We start from the raw sequence: 22,581 nt of genomic DNA on the forward strand, positions 1-22,581 counted from the left end.
CAAAAATTCATTCACAGATGAATCGGAATTCTCATTTACCATGATTTAAATCGATTTAAAAGGTCACTATATCGATATTGAAATAAAAAAGAAATAGTGACGGCGCCACACATCCCATCCTGTAATTTTGTTTATTTGATATACAGTATTTAAAACATTATTAGAATCCAGATAGCAGGTGGATTCACACACAGGTTTCAATCTAGTTTCTGATTGAAATTTAATCACGTGCTGTTTGTCCCCAACATGGGGAAATCCAAGAAAATTCACACTTCCAAGACAGGAAAAATAGCCTGGCATCCATTTTTTGATGTTTGGGTCTCAAAGCTAGCATTCAGTTAGCATTTAGCATCACACGCAGATTAAAACGTTTCACTCTTTGCTAGCAAATGCTGGGTCCTAGAAGAAGCCATTTCCAGGTATTTAAGCCAATTTTAAGTTTCCAATAGACAATAAATAAATTCTCAGTCAGTTAGCAGGTAGCATAACTTATGCATTCATTTAAACCGTTTGTATGTAAAGGCAAATTCCCGTTACTTTCTATCCAAGATAGTAGAATCCCTGAGAATGATAATTTTCTGAACTCGAAGGCTCAGTAAATGAAAAGACAAGCCTGAAAAACACCAACATGGCCTCATCAATTATGTGCCAAGCAGCCATACTGAAGATCTCACTCTGAACAGCGTGTGGCGCTGTCAGCGGCCTGATGGATGACCCAGTGTCTGGCGGAGGCCCTGCATGGCGCTCTTGACGCTTGCCAGATGTTCAAAGCACCGTGCCACAATATTTAGGCACACCTGCTTCCGTCAAATAAGAGCCAATAGGAAAGCGAGAGCTTTGGAAATGGGTCAAAGTGAGGCTCAAATGGTCGCTTCACACCAAAACAACAGAATTCCGCGAATGTAGAAGGGTTTACAGAGATTTACGGGGCACGAAGTAAAACCGGCTTTGGTGGATTGAAAATCATTCAAAAGACCCCTGTAAATGACCAAATGAGCCAAAAATGGCTTCCAAACCAAAATGGCAGACATCCTGTGTCTATCCAAGCATGTGTCTCGAGACTTTTTTTGTGGGTCTAAAGCATGATACCTATACTGTATCTACAAAATCTAACCTTTCTAAGTGAACCTAGGTCTGGGGGCTGCGTTTCCAGACAATTGCAAAGAGACCTGGAAGTTGCCTAACTGACCACAAAAAAATTGGTTATACTCTGAATGGTGCAGATATGGATTCTTGACACGTTTCTGTGAGACTAAATTGTCCCAAAGTTTATGTTATAAGAGACTGGCTTTGGGAGCTCCATTTTCAAATAATTTGAATAACCCTGGGCAAATGACCCTAAAATTACGCTTTAGAACAAAATTTAAGATTTTGTTTTTTTAAGAAATGCTTATTGAGGCTTTTTTGTTGGGGTTACTTATGATCGTTATGAAGCACCCACTAAATGTAATAAGTGAAACTAGCTCTGGGGCCCAAATATTACCCCCCAAAAAATGAAGAACCCCTGGAAATGGCCAAATTTGACTACAAAACCATTGATGAAAGCCAAAAGCGTCAGAATTCGAGTTTGGTGGAAACACGTATTCTTGAGATGGTTTTATTGGATTAAATTGTCTCGATGTCATCATATGAGACTGGCTTCAGGGTTTGGATTTTAAAACAATTCAAAGAACCATGGGGAAATGATGCAAAAATGGTCTCTTTAGAACAAAATATCCGTCAGGCTTCTTGAGACTTTTGTGGGTCTTCTTATGATAAACATGCCAACTGAATTTAATGTTGCTATCATTTTTTTTTCCCTCGACGGCGTCCACCTGCACGAGTGCCCGCGTTGCTAATTAGCCATTTGCTGTGTTAATGTCCAACATAGCCAGTGAAGATTCAATTGGCTCTGCGGCGGATTAATAGAGCGTTAATCAACATGCTAATTAGCTAATAAGCTGTTAATTAAATCAGGCAGTTGCGAGGCGTGCTAAGCTCATCGTAGCATACGCAGCCCGAGGACGGCGTCCATTTGAAATGTCTCAGCGTTCTCCGGGGGAAAGCGCCACCCGACCCGACCGCCTCCCCCGCACCGTCTGACCCCGCCCACCTCGGCCCTTAACGAGGCTAATTTCTCGCAAGCGGTGACACGACGCGGCAGGATCAATGGCGCCGTTTAGCCCGGTGGCAGAACGCCAATAAGCATCAGTGAATTATTTGCGGGCCGTAATGGGAAATCAATACGCTAACTTGACCCAGGCGGAGTACCGATTCTTCTTCTCCTTCTTGGACTTGTGGGACTCTTTCATTTTTTTTTTTGAATAATTATAAAATGACATTATTTGATGGGGTATTTTGGTACTTGGATGTGCATTAAAAATGATGATTATTATTTGACAAATTCTATTCAAATATGTCTTTACATTATTATGTCATTAAAAAAAGCATTATTTTATTGTGAGTAGGCCCAATATCTCCAATGTTCTCATTGTGGGAGATTTTGCGTCAAAAATCTTTCACACTCGGTTCATTATGTGTCAAATCATAAGGCATCTTTTTTTGACACAACACAAGATAAATTGGGAAAAACTTTTTAGGATTTTTTTTAAAGAGGAAAAGTCTAGGGAATTTTTACGAGAAGACACAAACTTAAACCAATGCTGTCGTCACAAAATTTTGGACAGAGAAAGAAGGCGTATTTGTTTGGGATACGTCAATGTAGTACTTTTTATAAATCAGCAAAAATGTCTTCCGCTAAAATGAATTTTTCGGCCATGAAATTGGAAAATGTGCTAAACTGTTATTTGAATGAAATTTTTGTTTGTTTTGCCAAACCATGCTAAACTGCTCCGCATGATATATTAAAGAAAAAATTATACGCGATCGCAGCCGTAGAATCACTCACGAGTGATTGGTCAATTTTGACTCAATGTTGAGAATCACTTTCATTCTTAGTTGTACATACTTGTGTACATAAATACAGTAAATTATTTTGTCATTTTTTTCTGTGTCTTGTTTTTGTTTTTTTTATAGTTTGAAGTGTTACCAAAACAATATTAGTTCTTCTTGACATGTTTCTTGTGTTCTCTCCTTTTTAGTCAGAATTCTTGTTTTTTGGTGAAACCAACCCATGTCCAGCTTGCGAGTACCGAAGAAGGGAAGCAGGTAGAAACGACCTTGATTTCTTGGGTGAAAGAAGTGAGGCGATTCTGTCTTTGGGAAGGCGCGTTTCTTCCATTTCAGTCAAAACGCTTGAGAAAGGCTGTCCGTCTTAAATTAGGAGCGTGGACCTAGAATGAAGCAAACTCACAAGTCGAGGCAGGAGTCTATTACGAAGCGTCGCTTTTAACCCCCCTCCCCCGAGCCGAGCCGAGCCGAGCCGAGCCGAGCCGGGCCGGGCCGGGGCCACAGATCAATACATTTGATGGCGGGGCGGCCCTCCGAAGCGATAAAGGTTTACTCTGGAACAGCTGGGCTGGCGCATGAGCCGAGCTTGTCTGACTAATGAATCGTGAAACAATCAGGCCGTCGCCATTTGTGTTTAGATCTGTAAATATGGCGGCGTACAAGTGCCAGACCATCGCCGGCGCTCCAGCTGGGGCCGCAGATGGTCTGGATGGCGAGGCGAAGCTCCCGCTTTGCCCTCCCGCACGCCAAGCTCAAGCGCCGACGCCGAGTGACAAGTTCACTTTACGCGCTAACTTAGCCCGCCTGGCACACTTCGCCGGCCAACACTCGCTTAACGTAATTAAAAAAAAAAAGAGATAGACAAATGTTAAAACAATTATAGACATATTAACCCTAAAGTTTAAGGATGCAAGCGGTTAGCTTCTTTTTACATTTGTAAGGATCAATGTTAAAAAAATGCCGCATTGCATCTTTGTCATCAAACATCACATGAATGTATTCACTCATTCAATTCCAAAGACATGTTATTACGTTTTTTTTTTTGTTTTTGTTTTTTTTAAAGGGCCCACACAGTCATTACAAGGTACTTGTACTTGTTTTTCAATCATTTTCACTTGTTTGCTGAAAGGAGCCAAACACTTGAAAAAAAAAAACAATAAAAAGAAGAAGGTATACATAAGTATCTGAGATTGAATGTCTGGACTTAAAAAAATAAATAAATAAAAATATGTCTTTGGGATCGAATGAGTTCAAATCAGAGGTGGGCACTTGGTCAGTACTTAGGGACTATACGTCAGTCCTTCTCTAGCGGACGCCCATTTTGCTGACGGGGATGCTAAAAAGAAATAAAAATGTCTTAATGCAAGTTTCATCCATCATTGTGTTCGTTGGGATAGAAATGATGGCATGGCGGTGGCAGAAGGTTGGGCCAACGATTACAATTTTACCTGGCTTGAAAAAATGACAGCAAGGGGGCGGGGCTCTGATTAAAGACGGACCATCAAAAAAAGTAAGTTGCCTACCTCTGATTAAAATAATAATTACATTCATTTATTCATACATATTTTATGATCAGCAAAAATCCAATTCAGTTTTTGCTACATTTTTTACACTTGTGTGAAGGTTTACTATTTATAGCATCATTGAATTATCAGAAATAAAATGACATTTGCAAGTACCATATGATTTTATTTTTCAATTTTGTTCAAACTTATCTCTAAAGCGTAATAGTTGAAAATGTAAAAATGTAAATGTCAGGATTTTTAAGCCCAGCTTTTTTTCGGAGAGAATTAAGGTTAATAGGAAGTCATACTGTTTTAATTTAAATAGATCGTTCCTACTCTAGTCACTTGTAAATGCTATTGTTTAACAGTGCCCCCCCATAATGAATGGCAGCCCTCATTAAGATGTGTTCAAAGCCGTAAAATGAACTCAATTTTTATTGCGGAAGCATAGGCTACTCTCACACTGAAAACCGTAGACATGGTTGACCGAGCGCCGTGGCAATTTCAGCTCCCGGCCCTCAAGTCGTATCCGAAGACATCGCTGTTCCGTGTTTTATCCAAGCGCAGTAAACGGACGCTAAAATGAAGTTTTACGTGGGACATTTTAAGGTCCCCGCTCCTTCCCGGAGTGTTGAAACGCAGCTGTTACGAGGACGCCAGCGATCTGAAACGTGGCATGGCTACATCTTTTTTTCTTTCCATTTGGGACCTGTCGCCTGACCTCACCCGGGCCCCCTCCCCGCTCCGCTCCCCTCGGCGATGGAACGTTAACTGTACCGACCCGCGCTGGCGGCAAACGGCGGCAAATGGCTTAACTAAACTGTCAGCTCTCATAAAGCCAATAAAGGGATCAGATAAATGTTTATTACGGAGAGGGAAAAGATCATTTTCTGGACAGAAATTGAGGATGACCTTTGCAGGATAATTCCAACCCCCCTCGATGCCCCCTCGACCCCCCGCCCCCCAATCCCTCCTTCTGCTGTATAAATCAGCAGTAGCTCCATTTTGTTTCACGGCTGATGAAGCCTTGCTGACGTGGGACTGTTACAGCTGACGTTTGTCTCCGCGCTAACAACGTTGGGAACGCCGGGCCGTGGCAGGTGCAAAGGCAGGAGCGGTAGGTAGATGTAGCAGTAGTCAGGAAGACAGTGGGTCGTTTTGGTCGGTAAGTAGGTGGACAGATCAGTACGTAGGTAGGCGGGTAAGAAATTAGGTTCAACGGAAAACAATGGAAAGTGGTTGATAGCTGAAAAGGCGGCTGGCTGCCAAATTGGTTGTTCAGTTTTGGAAACCAGGTAGACAGGTAAATAAATAATCGATAGGAAGGGAAAAAGGAAGTCAGGCAGGCAGCTAGGTACTTAGGCAGGCAGTTAGGTAGGTAGATACAGTAGATTAGGTAGGTAGGTAGGTAGGTAGGTAGGTAGGATTGATCAGTAAGTAGGTAAAGGTCAATAGGAAGCTTAGTAAATAGGTACTTAGGTAGGTAGATAGGTAGGTAGGTGGATGTGTAGATAGGTAGTTAGATAGGTAGGTAGCTACCTACCTGCGTGGGAAGATAGGTAGATAAAAGCAGTAGGTAGGCAGGTCGGAAGGTAGGTAGATAAAAGCAGTAGATAGGCAGGTAGATAGGTAGGTAAATGGGTAGGTAGGATTGGTCAGTAAGTAGTTAAAGGTCAATAGAAAGCTTGGTAAATCGGTAGGTAGGTAGGTAGGTAGGTAGGTAGGTAGGTAGGTAGGTAGGTACGTAGGTAGGTAGGTAGGTAGGTAGGTAGGTAGGTAGGTAGGCAGGTAGGAAGGTAGATAGATAAAAGCAGTAGATTGGCAGGTAAATAGGTAGGTAAATGGGTAGGTAAGATTGGTCAGTAAGTAGTTAAATTTCGATAGAAAGCTTGTTAGGTAGGTAGGTAGGTAGGTAGGTAGGTAGGTAGGTAGGTAGGTAGGTAGGTAGGTAGGTAGGTAGGTAGGTAGGTAGGCAGGCAGGCGGGCAGGCAGATAGGATTGGTCACCAGGTTGGTATAAGTAGGTAGTTTTTGGTCAGTAAGTAGTCACGTACTCAAGAAGGCAGGTAGGTTACGAATATGGCAGATTGTTAGGACCAAGTAAGGTGGAGACGTATGTACTGTAGGTAGGTAGTAAGGATTGGTAAGTAAGCGGTTCGGTAGGGAGGATTGGTCTGTAGCTAAGTTGGGAGGAATAAGTAGACAAGCAGGCAGGTAGTCCAGAAGGCTGGTAGGAAGGACGATGTCCTAAGGCTCAGGAAGTAGTTACAGTAGGTAGGTCGACAGATAAAATGGGTAAATAAGTAGGCACATAAGGAGATAGATGGGCAGATGAAAGTTAGCTATGATCAGTAGTGGCTGTTTGTCAAAGTTAGCGTTTGCAGACACGCTGGTAGGTAGATAGGCTGGGCTGTTTGTTTACGAATTTAATGTAACGGGTGTTAGTTTGCTCATATTTGCAAGTGAATAAGTGAGTGAGTTAGTAAGCGACTGGATGAGTGAGTCGGGCAGTACCAGGATTGAAGCAGGTAGGAGGTTTAAGTCCAGCAGCCAGCGAGGACCAGCTTAGCAACTGGCCTTGGGACTGGGCCGTAGATCAGCCTAATGACGGCATTGGCTGGTGAAACGGAGCTAAAACTAGCAGGCGTGCTCCAGCCTGTGGAGTTGAAGGAGGGTTCAAGTGCTCCCTAACCCCCCGCGCCGTACCAGACCAGGGGGTAATTGTCGTCACGCTGATGGCCGCCGTTTAATCTGCTCTACGTCTTGATTTTCTACGACGGGTCACCGGGACGAGACGCACCTCGGGCGGCTATGAGAAACAACTCGCGCTTGCCGCCGTTCACTGTTGCGGAAATATGGAACCATCTCACTATTATCTTGGAGGACATTTTGCGTCCCACCTATCAAATTTTAGCAAAAAGAATGCTTGAAAATACTTTTAAAAATCCAAATAAATCTGGAGTATGCGTTTTGTTTCTTGTCCCAACCCAACTAATACTAAAATATAATCTAAAAAAAAAAACAATTAAAATGAGATGAAATTTTCTTTGCTTTTGCATTATTTGTTTCATTTCTATTGTTGCACAGTAATTGTGGGAACATTTGTTTGAATAAACATATTTCAAACATTAGTTATCCTTCATCGAACATGTCCCACAATATACGTGCAACCTTACTACCATAACTTTTTTAGTTCAAATCCAAAATTTTGAGAGCAACACATTTAAAGTCCTGGCACATTCATTTTTCAAAGGTGTGTCAGCTAATCACTTATTTTCATGGATGTTGATGACAATTGGGACATTTTGGCTGCTGGAAAATGAAAGTTGAGACCTTAAGGAAATTGTTTTTTTTTTTATAAGTCGAAGTCGAGTTCTGTGAAAAATTTGTATTTTCATCCTCACAACGAACATTTGCGACATAAGCCTGATTTTCTGAAAACACACCACACATATGGGTATAAACAGCCTATGCATGTGGCAATAATTCCCTGCTATCTACAATTTAATGCATTTTTGAGTACTCTGGAGTGTATGTCAACCCCTTCCCTTTTTTTGGACTGAATCTGGGTGAATTTGACAAAATAGAGAATTTGTCGACTTTAGTATATCATGGCTGTCTGACTAAAACACACTATGGTGTGTGCTTAATAAATAGTGAAATTACTTTTACAGGCATTTCTACATCGCATGTCATGCAACATACGGTACATGACTGACAGTGAATACGGTAACTTCAGTCCACCTCCGACAAGACTGCGAGACTCCCAGACGCTGTGCATGTTCCGAACGGGTGGCGCCGCTTGGCCTCAGCTGGCCGTCGTCGTTCAGTGCCAGCATCCCCTACGCGTTTACCGACGGTAAAATGAGGGCAATGTACGGTATGTGTCTTATGTCGTGCAATTTCTTTTCCTTCTCATAACCAATGAAAAAGTTAACCGCATAGCCTCATTTTTGCCCATAAACAAACAAGATGGCGCTTTGGCGCTCGCCAAAAGTGCATATTTGCGCTGTTAGACGTAAGCAAGTATATATAATTATTTTAGATATCAAACATGACATGATATGACTTATGTTGCAATCGAATGATGCTGTTCTAACACAGATACAGTATGTGGAGAAAATTGGTCGTTTTAGAAGTTATGCGGTTATGAGTCGACCCTCCGAAATAACGGGGTTGAAACTTAGGAAAAAAACCCTCGATTTATCGTCGAAAAAATACAGTAAGTTGCCTGTAAGATATTTCCTTTTTTCACAGTTCTATAGAAACGGACATTTGGTTGGGGGGAGGGTTAAACATGCTTAACATCAGAAGGATGACAGCGGCGGCTTAAGGGAAGTCAAGATGGCCGCCAAGAAGGCAGCGAGACAATCATGGAGAACAATAAAGAAGAAGATGAAGAAGACAAACACGCCTCAAGACCTCGAGACAACAAAGACGAGATGAAGCAAACACTCGGGGAGCAGCCTGTGTTTGGTCACTTGGAAGCGCCCCATCTTCTTGGATGGTTCCTTCTCGTGTGTGCGCGTGTGAGTGTGCAGGCGCCTGCCAACATCAAAAATGAAGCGGTCAGCCGACAGCTTGGCTTGTCAAAGGAAGCGGTATGTGGCCGCAGCACATGCGGCGGAAAGGACGGGCCAAGGAAGGGCGGGGAAAGGTAGAGCAGGCGGCAAGGGCGGCGCTTGTGGAGGTGAAAAAGACAGTGGGGTCACACAAATGTGGTGCGCGGAATGGAAGGAGAGGAGTCAGTCAGAGGTGGGTGGCATATTTGTGCTTTGAAAAGAAAGATTTTGAGGGGCAAGCGAGGCTAAGCGGGGAAGAAGGAAGCAGGTGGAAGGGCGGCAGATGTGAAGGGAGAAAAGCCAGAGGAGCAGGTGGTACAGATGCCTTAGGAGGCGGCTGTGGAAAAGAGTGAGATGAGGAAATGGGTGGGGTCAGGTTGGAGCGGGCTGCAGATCACCACTTCTTGTGAGGCTTCTTTTGTGATGTATCCAAATTAAATTCCAAAACTAAACTTGTCTTTGAGTATTCAATGCAAAAAAACAACAACAAAAAAGCGTGCATAGAAATGTTTTCTTCCATTGGGGTGATGGAGTAAGCCAGCAGTTCTTCACGCCTGTGGTTACGTGAAGGCTGCCACACTTTACAACAACACTTACCCGATGTACTGCAAAAACACTCCCGCACTCAGTCCTGACGTGGAGTCTGAAGCAGTCTAACAGCCTGTTAATACTCGATCTTGTTCAGACGCATATGAAAGCACTTTTCACTAAAACCTCTTCTGTACTACAGTTGGAAAATCACTCAGCATGTGAAAGAATTGTATGTATGTACAATGTTCGCCATGTGGGGGCAAATCCTTCATCGTGGAATTCACTTACCCCGGGGGTTTTCTGGTCCCCATTGACATGAAAATGAGGGAACACTATATTGTCCATCCATCCATCCATCCATCCATCCATGCACATCCACAGCAGCACCTGACCCTAACTTCGAGCCCTGAGGCACCTGGCAGGTGCAAGAGAGGCAAACGTCTCGGTATGGAAAAGAGTGGGGTCAGGCAAGGGGTGCCACTATGCCAGGAAGGGTGGGGCAAATGGTAGGTACGCTTTGTATGTGGATGGATAAGTGAGCAGGGGGAAAAGGGCGCAGGGGGTGGCGGCTGTCCACGGGAAGGGTGGTCCCAGGTGGGACAGGTGGGAGGGGCAAAAACATAGGATGGAGAAAGCGGAGAGCAGGTGGGGTAAACGAAAGAGAGGGGTCAAGCAAGTGACGGGCAACCAAGAACCACCCCTCACCTGCCCCCGTCACACCACATCTGCTCAGCTGTGAGGACACCTGGGGCTCACAGTTGGGCGCCGGCCTCTTTATCGCTTTTCTTTATATTGGCTCTGTATTACATCATATGACCGAGACAAGGACGAAAACCACAGAACCAGCAGAAGCTGCTTGTCCCGTCTCCTGTCGCCCCGCCACCGCCCAGTTCTGTCCCCTCCGCCGAGACGCAAAAGCAGATGGTCACCCTCAGTGAGACATTAGCGGCGAGATGGGGAAACATCTTGACGTCTACGGTTGCCGCGGAGACGGTGGTGAGACAACAACAGATGCTAGCGGGTCATGTGATGCTTTGCTCATCAAAGGGAGGGCTTTATTTAGACGCCTGACATTTTTGTGTGGATTATCTCAAGTTGTCCTGTTCTTATCCATCATGCACAGTGGTGTATTTTGCATCATGTGCCTTGGATATTTTTTATTATTATGCATTGCTCCTTTCTTGAGATGTTATTTTGTATGTATCTGTGATTGTGTTTGCAGTGATTCCTTGTTTTTCCCCTTGCGAAAACTAAAACCCGTGAAGTAGCGCCCCCACTTTTCAAATGTAAGTTTTTTTTTTTTTTAATGTGAAAAGTCTTCATGCAATATACATTATATTTGAGACAAATATTACTGCAGTACACATATTTACTTCAATCTTAAATGATTAAACCTTATACACCGTACAGTAAATGAGCAGTTCCCCTTTTCCTTTGAAGTCTCACGTACCTGCGGTCATATTAGCAACGGCCTGGACGATGAATTAAAGTCAGATCTGTACATGATCAAACATGATAACACTGGAGAGTTTTCACTTGAAAAAAAATCTAGGTAAAGAAATCTAGGTAAAGAAATCTAGGTAAGAGAAATCTAGGTAAGAGAGTTCCAACGGTCTGGTGAACATTTGAGTTGTGAATATTTTATTGTGCACCTAAAATTGGACTATCTTTGGTGGACTTGATAGTTTCTTTCTAATTATGTGCTCTTTTTCACTTTTGTGGTCATAATAAATTACAGTGTATTGACCGCTGGATGAAGGCTACTACCCGTTTGTATTTAGAGGACAAAGACGTCAAGGTGACACGTCGATGGTTCTCCATGGGGGGGGGGGGGGGGGGGCGTCTAACACCCCCCCTCCAAACAGGTCACACGCGCAGTTTCAACCATGATGTCACACACACACACACGACTAAGAACGAAACAAAGTCACCTCTGGAGTATCACGACAAGAAATGTTTGATGTGGCGCGTGGTGTGAGCCAAGATGCAAACATGAGGAGTCAATCTGCCGTTCACAAGTTTGCCACTCGTATTTACTCCTTCTCTTTTTAAATATGTGTGGATTTCTTGCGGCAAACATTGTAGATACACACACATATGATTCTGTATACACAAAATATGGTCAACCCTCTATGCAAATGAGCAAATGCAAACTATTTCAAGCTGATGTTACTTCCTAACATTTCCAAACATTAGACAATTCAGTGCCTTAACTTCACCTAATTACTTCTTTTTTTCAAAATAGAAATTATGTCTTTTACGCACATAAATTACTGTATTAGCCATGCCTTCAAAGAACTGAACGTAGAACCTAGTTTCAGATCAATTCCAGACAAGTCTTCTTTGAAATTAATATGTATTGAAAAGATCAAAGACAAGTCTTCGGTGAACATGTTTTTGCAAGAAACAATGTATTGTCTCCACCAAAACATTCAACACGATTGACTGACAGGGGTAGACAAGAGAGCAAGGCTCAACGGTATTCCCCAGAGTGCAGCGCTCTGCTAACAGTGGGGAAAACATTTTACACGAGGAAAAGGAGAAAAAACAAAACTTTCTTTGGTTGTGCCCCAAATAAAGAGCATGGCTAAAGTCTGGAAAAAGTCCCTGCACGTGTGCTAACAAGACACTACAACATATCTCACACAAACATGTGGATGGCTGGGGGAGGGACAGTGGGGGAAGGCTGGTCCATGGCGTGGCAGGCTGGTTGTGGCTAGTAATAGTTCCAGCGCTTTCGCAGCGTAGTCACGTCATGCGGTTGGAGATTGTAGGACCAACGGCGACGTTGAAAGAGGGATGTGTATGCTTTGAAGTCTGCGGTCTGTATATGTAAGAGTGTCCTTGAGCTTTTAGTCGAGTCCAACAAACAGTCTTAAGGCCACCTGATAGGAAGGAGAGGAAAGATTGTCATATCTTGAGAACTTCTCGTCCTCCATCAGGGAGAGAGTCTTGATATCGGTTGTTTTGGGAGCAGGCCGATGTGTGATCGACCTTGAGTCTGTAGCATGAGACTCTGAATGGGTTTCAACTAGCTGAATTTGCAATAAATCCTTCGATGCAAGCCTACAACTTATCAATTATGACAGCTGCTTTGCTCAAGGATACAAGAACCTCGTCCAGTTTGCGGTTCAGATCACTTGTAGCATGAGCCTGAGCTTTGATCACTCGCCCAATGCCTTCAAAAAAGACAGGCAGGCTCGTTCCCAATCAGGCTGCACTCGTCCTGCAAATTTGTTGATCCAACAAAAATCCAATAATGTAGATGTCCTCCACATCTTTCATGGACAAGATCCACAGACAAACCATTCTCAAGCTGTTCCATAGATCAAAGGTATATCTGCTGGCGAATGTCCCGGACGGGCAAGAAAGCTCCCCGGTTTGCTGACCAATTCCGTGGCTAGATTTAAAGGGCAAGAGATACTGGAAGAGGTCACAATGATAGATAAAACAAAGACAGCACGCAAAAAAAGTGGGTGGGTAGGAGAAAACCAAAACACATCCGCCTCCACCGAGAGCCAAGCAGGAAGACACGGCTAAACTATGTTTTAACTCAGTGGTTCTTAACCTGGGTTCGATCAAACCCCAGGGGTTCGGTGAGTCGGTCTCAGGGGTTCAGCGGAGCCTCTGCCGCAGAGGTCCACCCCACAGTCTAGACTGCAGTTAGTGGGCACAGTCATTGAAAGTGTCCTGCTCTGAGATTTCCTACCGGTCCGCTTTGAGGTCGCTGGTTTATGCAGCAGAGTGAGAGCTCCCTATCAGACCGCTTAGAGAGGGCTGTATATGTGTCTGAGTGAGACTCCCTACCGGTCCGCTTTGAGCGCTGGATAAGCAGCAGAGTGAGACTTCCTTCTCAGTCGGGACCACACACCGGAATTAGCCTGTTATCTTCCGAGCGCCGATCCAGGCAAATAAGCTCCTGCGGACGGCGATTTAAAGGCTGGCTCGACGTACGGACTCAAGACGTGGCGGCGGGGAACTGGTACTTTTACCCAAGGTGATGACAAATTGTAAAACAACTGTAAAGGAGTGGACGCGCATCCCGGCCAATCAGTTCCTGTTTATTTCGTTCACCTACTCCAACAAGGTTAAGAACCACTGTTTTAACTAAACATCGAAGATGCTAGCAGCACTTTAATTTAGAAAATTGAGTGTCTTCAATACACCTAACGTTTACCAAACGGATCAAAGACACACCTTCAATTAACTTCACAGCCATCTTTATGATAACACTGAAGACAATTTTCCGTGTTCTACGGAGTGTATCTGTACACATTAGCGACTATATAATGGTTTTGACGCCTGCTAATATAGTTTTCTGTCAACATCAAAGACACGCACAGGCACAAACACACACAAAAGCACGTGGCATGCTGCAGCTGTGGCCCATGCTAATGCGCTAATTGACAGAGTGCACGCGTAAGTAGCGGTTTCACAATTACGCCTCAAATTGTCATCATTAGCACAAGCGCTAATTGCTGCGGCGCATTGGCGTCGGCGCTCGTGTCTTGGGGGGGGTTACAGAAAAGAGCCTGTGTACTGCATTGTGTGTGTCTGATCCGTGCAACTTCCCCTAGCAGCCTTCAAATCAATTAGAGGACAAAAGATGGACGCTGGCCGGAGGGGAATCTTTTTTTCCTTTCCAAAGCACCGCTTCCAAGGACGCCCGGAAGTCTTGTGAGCGTGTGACAGGTGATTAAGTTTGGGCATAGGTGTGAAGAATATGTGCAGGAATAGCTTCTTCTGCGGATAAAACAGCCTTCAGGGAACTTCTCACAAACCTTTTGTCAAAATGAGTTTCTTTAAAGATTAATGAGCTTATTTTTTGTATGTGAAACATCAAAGATCATTTTGAATTTTTAACAAACCTCAAAAAAGGTTTTCTGAAAACTTCTTTAAGTAAGTTTACGTTTTCCCACAAACTGGTCTTCTCTGTTCATAATTGAAAAAAAAAATGTCTTCAAAATACAGGACCAAAATAATTAAAAAAAAAAAAAAAGCAAACAGGAGAAATACAGTCCACACTTATCACTTTCAAATTATGTCTGTAGCAATATTTTGGTTCTCCAATCGAATAAATGAAATATTGGCAAATCAAGGACAGTTTGACCTTCAAAAAAAAAAAAAGAAAGCTAACCGCCAACGCTAACATGAGCTGCGTGCATTTTGTTAGACTAGCTCAGCTGCAGCTGAAAAAATGATCCCGTAACAAAAGTGAGTCCTGTTCAATTACGCACTTGATTGTTAATTGCATATCTTTGATTTATTTTACGTTATTAATTTCGTCAAATTCTCATCTTGTCTCCTCGTGGACTCAATCTCTCCTCGTGGGATTTGTGTCACGTCCCATTCCTATTGCACCTGCGATAGCTGATTGTTATGCCCACTATTAACGATTGTTCTGCCCTCTAACTGATGATTGTTATGCCAACCATTAATGATTGTTAAGCCATCAACTGATGATCGTTATGCCCAATATTAATTGTTACGCCAACTAAAACTTATCGTTAAGACGCACATTAATGTTTGTCCAGCCGATTATTAATGACTGTTACGGCCACTATTAATGATTGTTAAGCCGACTGTTAATGATTGTTCCGTACGCATATGCCGGCGCTGGGAAAACGGGAAGGTTAATGGACGGGTGGCATTCATCAGCCACTATTTATCTCTCCTCGGGAGGTGGCAGCTTTACAGTAAATACCTTCTGTCCCCCTAATTTTCTAATGATGGCCCATAATGACGGAGAACGGCGCCGCTCATTAGGCGGGACGAGGCGGCGTGTATCACTCCTGTCAGCCCCGCGTGGCTCTCGCGAGCCCCGCGACGAGAGATGGAGCCCCAGCTGTTACCCGCGTCCTCTTGCCTCTCTGAGTGGGAGCCAGCGCCGACTGGGCGGGGCTGGGTGTCGTACCGCTGGGAGGGAAACAAAAAGGACGCGGGCGCGATCACAGGAAAAAATGTCGGGCGAACAGAAGAGGCCAGAAAATGTCACTGGAACCCTGTTCAATCCGACACAGTCACCAGTTGATATTTGACCACCTTAGCATGATACGATTTAATTCAATTTGGCTCATCTGGAATGATTCCAATGATTAGTTTCAATTCAAGAAGGACATTCAGCTCATAGAGAATGACACGATTTGTATCACAAATATTTGGCCCATCTAGAGCGGTATAATTCATATTGAGGGTATTTGGCGATTTGATTCAAGGATATTTGTGTAATCTAAAACAGTGGTTCTCATTCTTTTTTCAATGATTTCTACCCTGTGAAATATTTTCTTTCAGATGAGTGGGGCCTTCATGTAACCCCAGAGGTACTTAATCAAGAAAAATCAATCTAGAAAAATACGATTTGATAGCAAAATGGTATCTTGCTCATCTGATTTAAATTAAGAACGATATTGGTCTCCTCTAAATTGATACAGGTTGTTTCAAGAATCATTTTTGGCGCGAGAATGAACAATTTGACTGATGAACGTCTAGAACAATATGATCAAATTCAAGAAGGATATCTGGCTAATTTTGGATGAAAATAATATAAAAATGGTCTCTGGCTCATTTAGAATCATACATTTTGTTTCAAGTATTATTTTTGGTTCTAGAATGAATGATTTGAATAAAAAGGAACTTATCTAGAGTAATACAATTCAATTCAGTGATTAAATAGAGCTCATCTAGAACAATAACATTCAATTCAAGAATGACCATTGGCTTATCTAGAACGCTATAACTTGATCAAAGAATATTTGACATAGACAAAAATACAATTTGATCACAAAATTAGATTAGGTACAGTTAGAATTGTACAATACATTTCAAGAATGTTGACTAATCTAGGATACAATTCAATTTAAGAATGACCATTGTTGGTTTGTCAAGACTGTGCTATATACTGTAACTTTATATATATATATATATATATATATATATATATATATATATATATATATATATATATATATATATATATATATATATATATATATAAGAATATTTGACTTCTAAAAAAAATACAATTCGATTACAAAATAAGATCAGGTTCGAAATAAGTACGAATCAGGTATGAAATAAGATTCCATTCAAGACTAATATTTGGCTCATCTAAAACATAAGATTTGGATCATCTAAACACATGCAATCTTATCAAACAATGAGATATGGCTTATCTAAAAAAATGCAGTTTGATTCGAAAATTAGATCTGGCTCATCTAAAACAGGAAATCTGAATGAGAACGTCTGACGTCACATGACTGTACAGGTTTGACTCAAGAAGAATAAGTTGCTTGAAATGGTCGGTTTCAAGAAGGATTTCCGTCTGATTTGAAATAATGGCACTCAAGAAATCTGTTTCGGCCCATCTTGGTTCAAAAACAACTCATCCATTACATTTTTTTCTTAATGATCCAAATATACTTCTTGTATTGCATCCTTCGAGATGATTGAAGTATCTTTGTTCAATCAGACCGCCATTTTCGGAACACCTGCATAGCTGCTCTTTTTTTGTTTTGCAAAAAGCCATCTTTGGGTGAAAGATATCACATAGCTGAGCCTCATTTGCCAAATTAATGTTTTGGAAAAGATGAATATTTGCATGAGTCCTAATTGTGACATGTTCCACCAGGCCGCTGTGCAGCGCCGCTAATTCAAAGGCCGAAGCGATAAAATAAATATAAAAATAAATGGAAAAGCTTCAAATAAAAATCACACAGTGGATGAAGTGTGTGATTGTGAAGCGGGTGAAAAAAAGGAAACATAAAAGAATGTGTGGTTTTATTGTCTGTCGTTAACTCTGAGAATATTATTGGAATACATTTCCTAATACTTTGCAATGGTTGATTTTGCATTTTGAAATGACGGAACTCCATTCAATACTTTTATCCACCTTTGAGGAAGAAAACAAATACTAAAGTTAACAAAGTAAATTTACCGTACTCCTGAATAATCTGATTCTCAATTAGACAGATCTTTGAAACTCTACACTAAATCTTAGATGAGCCAAATATCAATTCTGCATCAAAGATTAGTTTCAGATAAACCAAATATAATTCTTAAATCACGATTTAAGGTTTAAATTATCATGATTTAATCATGATTTAAGGTTTAAATTACTATAGATAAAATGTTTTCTTCCATCAATGTCCATCAATGTCGGTTTTATAGTAGTGTTAAAAAGGTCCCATTTTTTGGGAGGTCTCCATGCACTATTGGGCTAAAAAAAAGTAGTAATATTCAGCGTTGGATTCAATTACTTCATAAAATCATGTTTTTAATGCAAGATATTTGTTAAGAATTCTTCGAGCGTTTCAGGTTTTCAATCGTTGTCTTATTTTGAAATTCATACTTTTATTTTGACGGGTCGCGCTGCACTTCCGTTTCTTGTTTATCGTCGAGTCATTCGCCCCATTACTGTGCCATAGTGAATAACAATGTAAGTGTGTATTTCAATTTATTCTAATTTAAGTTGATAATTCACGTATTAGCCCGTGTTTAGTAAACAAGGAGTGTTTATACTGTTTATATGTTCGTTCTGTGTCAATGTTGCACTTTGCAATTTGTAGTTGTTGGTAGTGATTGCTAACTCGCTAATGTAGGTTAAAAAGGCAGTACATTAATAAACTAACGTATATGTTAGTTTATTGACTTCAAAACTTGCTAATTTGTTGTTCTTGAGACACTATAGGTGATACATAATTCCTGATAACACATAAAGAAATAACAGTTCAACTTGAAGACTATTGCACTCTCTTACCGGAGCCTCCCGGTGGTGGTCAATAGAAATCAACATTGTTCCTGAACTCAAATCACATATTGTCCTAGATCCAGATCATCATTCTTAAATCATAAAAATAAATTAATCATACTGTTGTGGGCAAAAAGAGACAAGTCTAAAACAAACGGCGTTCTCAAATGGAATCATGAAATGCATTGTATGAATTTCTAGTTGAATAATTAGCGCCATGCGCCAAGTAGGGTGATTTAAAAGTGTTTAAAAAAAATTCAAAGTCACCTCTGATGCAGTTTGATTAATTCCCGACGCCACCTTGACAGGCCTAATGACGGCACATGCATAATAGAAAGGCCCCCCCCTTCATGGCGGGTGGGTTGGCTTCAAAGGAATTAGCGAAGAGGAGGCGTCAAATTACAGCTGTTGTCTCGCTTTGCTCAGACTAAAAGTGGAGCAAACGGGCTTCAAATATGACAATGTCCCAATAGATTAAAAAAAAAAAAAAGTATTACAAGTAGTATAATGGCAGCAAACCAGCAGAGGGCGCTCGGTTTGACTTGTGAATCATGGGCTGCCTAAATGCACAGAAGAAGAAATGGAAACAGTTCATTTCGGGAATGTTTTGTACATAGGATTTTGGGGGTAAAAATGGACGTAACATCGCAGACAGCTAAGTTTCTTTACATTTTTTGTAAACATCAATTATGTGTGTTTATTAGGTAACCTACTATATATGTTTTTATTTAACACCAAAAACAATTTCAGTCTTATAAAATTCACACTTTCCTAGTGATTAAAGACAATTTAATCAAAACATTTTTCTGTAGACAGTCTTGTTTTAAACAAATGTAGTTAATGCTTTCTTGTAAATATCAGTTTAGTAAACTTTTTATGACTGAAAATTTTTCTGAAACTCATTTTTTGTAAATTACTTTTTCTGATGTTCTGTTAACGTCACGTAAAACTTTGACATTTTCAGGGTTGTATAAATATCAACCTCTACTGGTTTTTCGTCACCAAACATTTTTTGTAACACAAAACTGTCTTTATTGAAGCTAATGTCCATTTCTGTTGTGAGCAAAGACAATTTAGAATCTTAAATCAATCAAACATGTTCTCATAAATATCTTTAATAAAGTCATTTTTATAGTGGGAAAACATTTTTTAGTGTGATTAACTCACAAAAAAGCCATCTGTAAATGTCCTAAAATGGTCTTTGATGACATATGACATACATGAACTTCTAGAAAAAAAAACCCTCACCTGTCAGGTATATTAAATCCTAAATACTCCTCACTGATTACCAAAACTAATATATTGGATATACGGTGATCCCCCTTACTTTGCGGTTAATGGGGGCTGTCAACCCCCTGCGAATTCTGAAACCCGTGAAGCAGGGTATCAGTTCCTAGATTTCTATGTACGCCCCAATATAGCCGCAGTAATCATAAATAATCCTTTTTTTTTGCATTTTTTGCCTATTTTATTTCCTTTGTCCTATTATTTAACATTACATTATCCTTATTAACATTATTAACATTATTGTATATTCATTAAATAACTAATATTACTTAGTTTGTTGAGAATTTGTTCTCAAGACTGGTTATCTGTACCAAGACTCCGGTGAAAGAGTACGTAAATCATCACGTTGAACTTCACATTTATTTTGGCTCATGCATGGTGTATCATGTAGTATCTGTTGAATAATAAATCAACAACAATGTTAAAGTCAGTCAACTAACATATAAACACTTAATCTATGAATTTACTGTATTTTTAGCCGACATTAGCGGGTTAGCAACAACTAACAACTACTAAGTATAAAGTGCGACCTCCACACAAACGAACACATAAACAGAATAAACGCTCATCACTTACTAAACATGGGCAGTAGCGTGCGTTATCAACATAAATGATAATAAACTATAAATATGAGCTTACGTTGTCATTCACTACGTCACCGTAACGAGCTGAATGACGCACAGGGAAGGTAAAACAGGAAACGGAAATGCAACGCGACCCGACAAATTAAAAGCATGCATTTCAAAATAAGATGAAAACGTCACAAACTCTCACGCTTGAAGAATTCTTAACATAGTTATTAACTAATATTACTTGGTTATTTGATTAATACAGTACTGCATAATGTACTTTTTTGCTTTTTTCAAATTTTTTTACATTTTTGCACATTTTTTAAATGATTTTTTTTTTTTTAATATTTTAAATTTTTCCTGGAAAAAAACGCGAAGTACTGAGACCGCGATATCTGAGACCGCCAAGTAGGAGGGCTCACTGTATAGAATAATTGTCTTTGATGTTGACCCAAATTAGCATATTCTAAGTATCTTAAAAATTGTCTTCGACGTGTCTGGACAAAAAAAATCACAAAAGCTAACACTGAAGCCCCCTGATCATCCACCACATTAGCAAAATTTTAAACATGTCAAGACTCCTAAATTGTTTCGAATGTTTGCAAAAACATGCAAGCTAGCATGACCGCTAGCATTGTGCACAAGCGGCACTTGTCTTAATGAGGGACGGCGTCTCTTAAGCCGCTACGGCGACTTGTCAGTTCAGCAGTCAAGTGACCTTTTCTGCATGGCGTCCGCCATGTGACAGACTTGTTGGCCATGCGATGCGACAAACATGACAAGTCAATCAAGCTGCTGTCGAAACCTCAGGCGGTGGGAGCTTGTGTGATGAGAAAATCCATCGTGACGTTTGGTATTGATCAAGACTTCTTAGTCCCATTGAAGACTTGCATTATGTTTTCTTCATGTATTTTGGGTTTTTGAAGTCCAAACAAATTTTTGATGCACGCATTTCAGATTTTCGTGTTTCAGAAAAATGCTCACGTTTGGTTGGTTCGATGGAGACTAAACACAGTTCAGTGATTTGATGTATTTGGAAAAAACATGAGGTTATTAACACATTTTAACGTTCACAAAATGGTTTGTTACTTTCAGTAATGGTTGGGCTTAATGTTTCAGAAAAAGAGGAGCAAGTTAGGTTCATGTCATTGAGTATACCCATTTGTCTTTGGATGAAAATATCATGGAAGTAATGAAGATTTCACATATAATTTCAAGAAGCACCGGCTTGAATTTAGACTTGTCTTTTATGTTCTTTAAAATGTACTTTAGGCTCATTAAAGATGCTAAAATTTGACGTTCATAAAATATCCAAACTCCCCAGGGATACCAGTTCAACTGTAAATATAGTGTTGAATACATTTTTATAAAGTAAAAAACTTTTGTCGCTTATCCATACCATTATAGCAATTTTTTCTTAAATTGCATTAAAAAAATGGATGATCTTTTTTTCTTGTTCATAAATCATATATTTTGTATACAACACGTAAGATGAACTAAAAAATACATAAATTCAAGAATAAATACAATGAAACACAAGTATCCAAGTGGAGGGAAAAAGCCCCCTATCAAAATATGTTGACCATTTTGGGGGCATTTTCTTGCACACCATTTTTGCAAGTGTGATAACTAAGTGGTCATGCCATGTTAAAACTTTGAAATCTCACCATCTGGTTGAAATTTCAGCATCCTACTGTCCTCTTTCAATGCTTTGCCTATGATATGAAATGCTGCTGTTGGAAAAATCAAAGAAATGGAGAAAATATTGCACAAGAACAAAGAAAGGAATACAATAGTGATTTTATAATATAACACGGACCAAAGCCGAATGTCTGATAACGGCTCAGATGGCCAACGGCGCTCATCTCTTCGGGGGCGATTGAAAGATTTGACCTGTGCTGAGCGGTAGCGCGATGAAGCTTGGTGCTAATGCTCATGGGAATGCTAGTGAGGCCTTTCACTTCTTGCCGCAGAAGCCAGCTGTTTCACACAAGCGTGGCAACTGGTTGCAGTGCTGATCCGGGCACTGCTTTGAAACGTAAGATTTTGTGTCTGTTGATTTTGGACAGCCGACTAATAGTTTCTGTTCAATTCATTTCACAAAATCAACTTGCGGGGCAATTTTAACCTCACTGCGGGCTAAATCCAGTCCGCGGGCCGTGCGTTTGACACCCCTGCAACTTGATTATCCTTGATTTTTATGGGAAAATCATACAGCTAGTCTTCAATGTTTTAATAATGTGTTTGTTGTCATAATGTTTCCAATACTGTGGGGAAAGATCCCAGGAGATTTGTACGCTTGTTTTTATTCAAAGACGTCATCAATTTCAAAACGTCCTTGACACGTGTTAGCGTTTCCAAAATTTGTACGCGGGATCCGTTTGGGCCGCCGTAACGAGCGATCTTTCGGGCAACTTGCGGTTCAGCAGTCAAGCGACCTTTTCTGCGTGGCGTCCGCTCGCTCGCCGTCGTGTGACAGACTTGCTGGCCACG

Source organism: Hippichthys cyanospilos, chromosome 1 (assembly GCF_059441005.1).
Source record: "Hippichthys cyanospilos isolate Australia breed blue-spotted pipefish chromosome 1, RoL_Hcya_1.0, whole genome shotgun sequence".
Classification (NCBI taxonomy): Eukaryota; Metazoa; Chordata; class Actinopteri; order Syngnathiformes; family Syngnathidae; genus Hippichthys; species Hippichthys cyanospilos.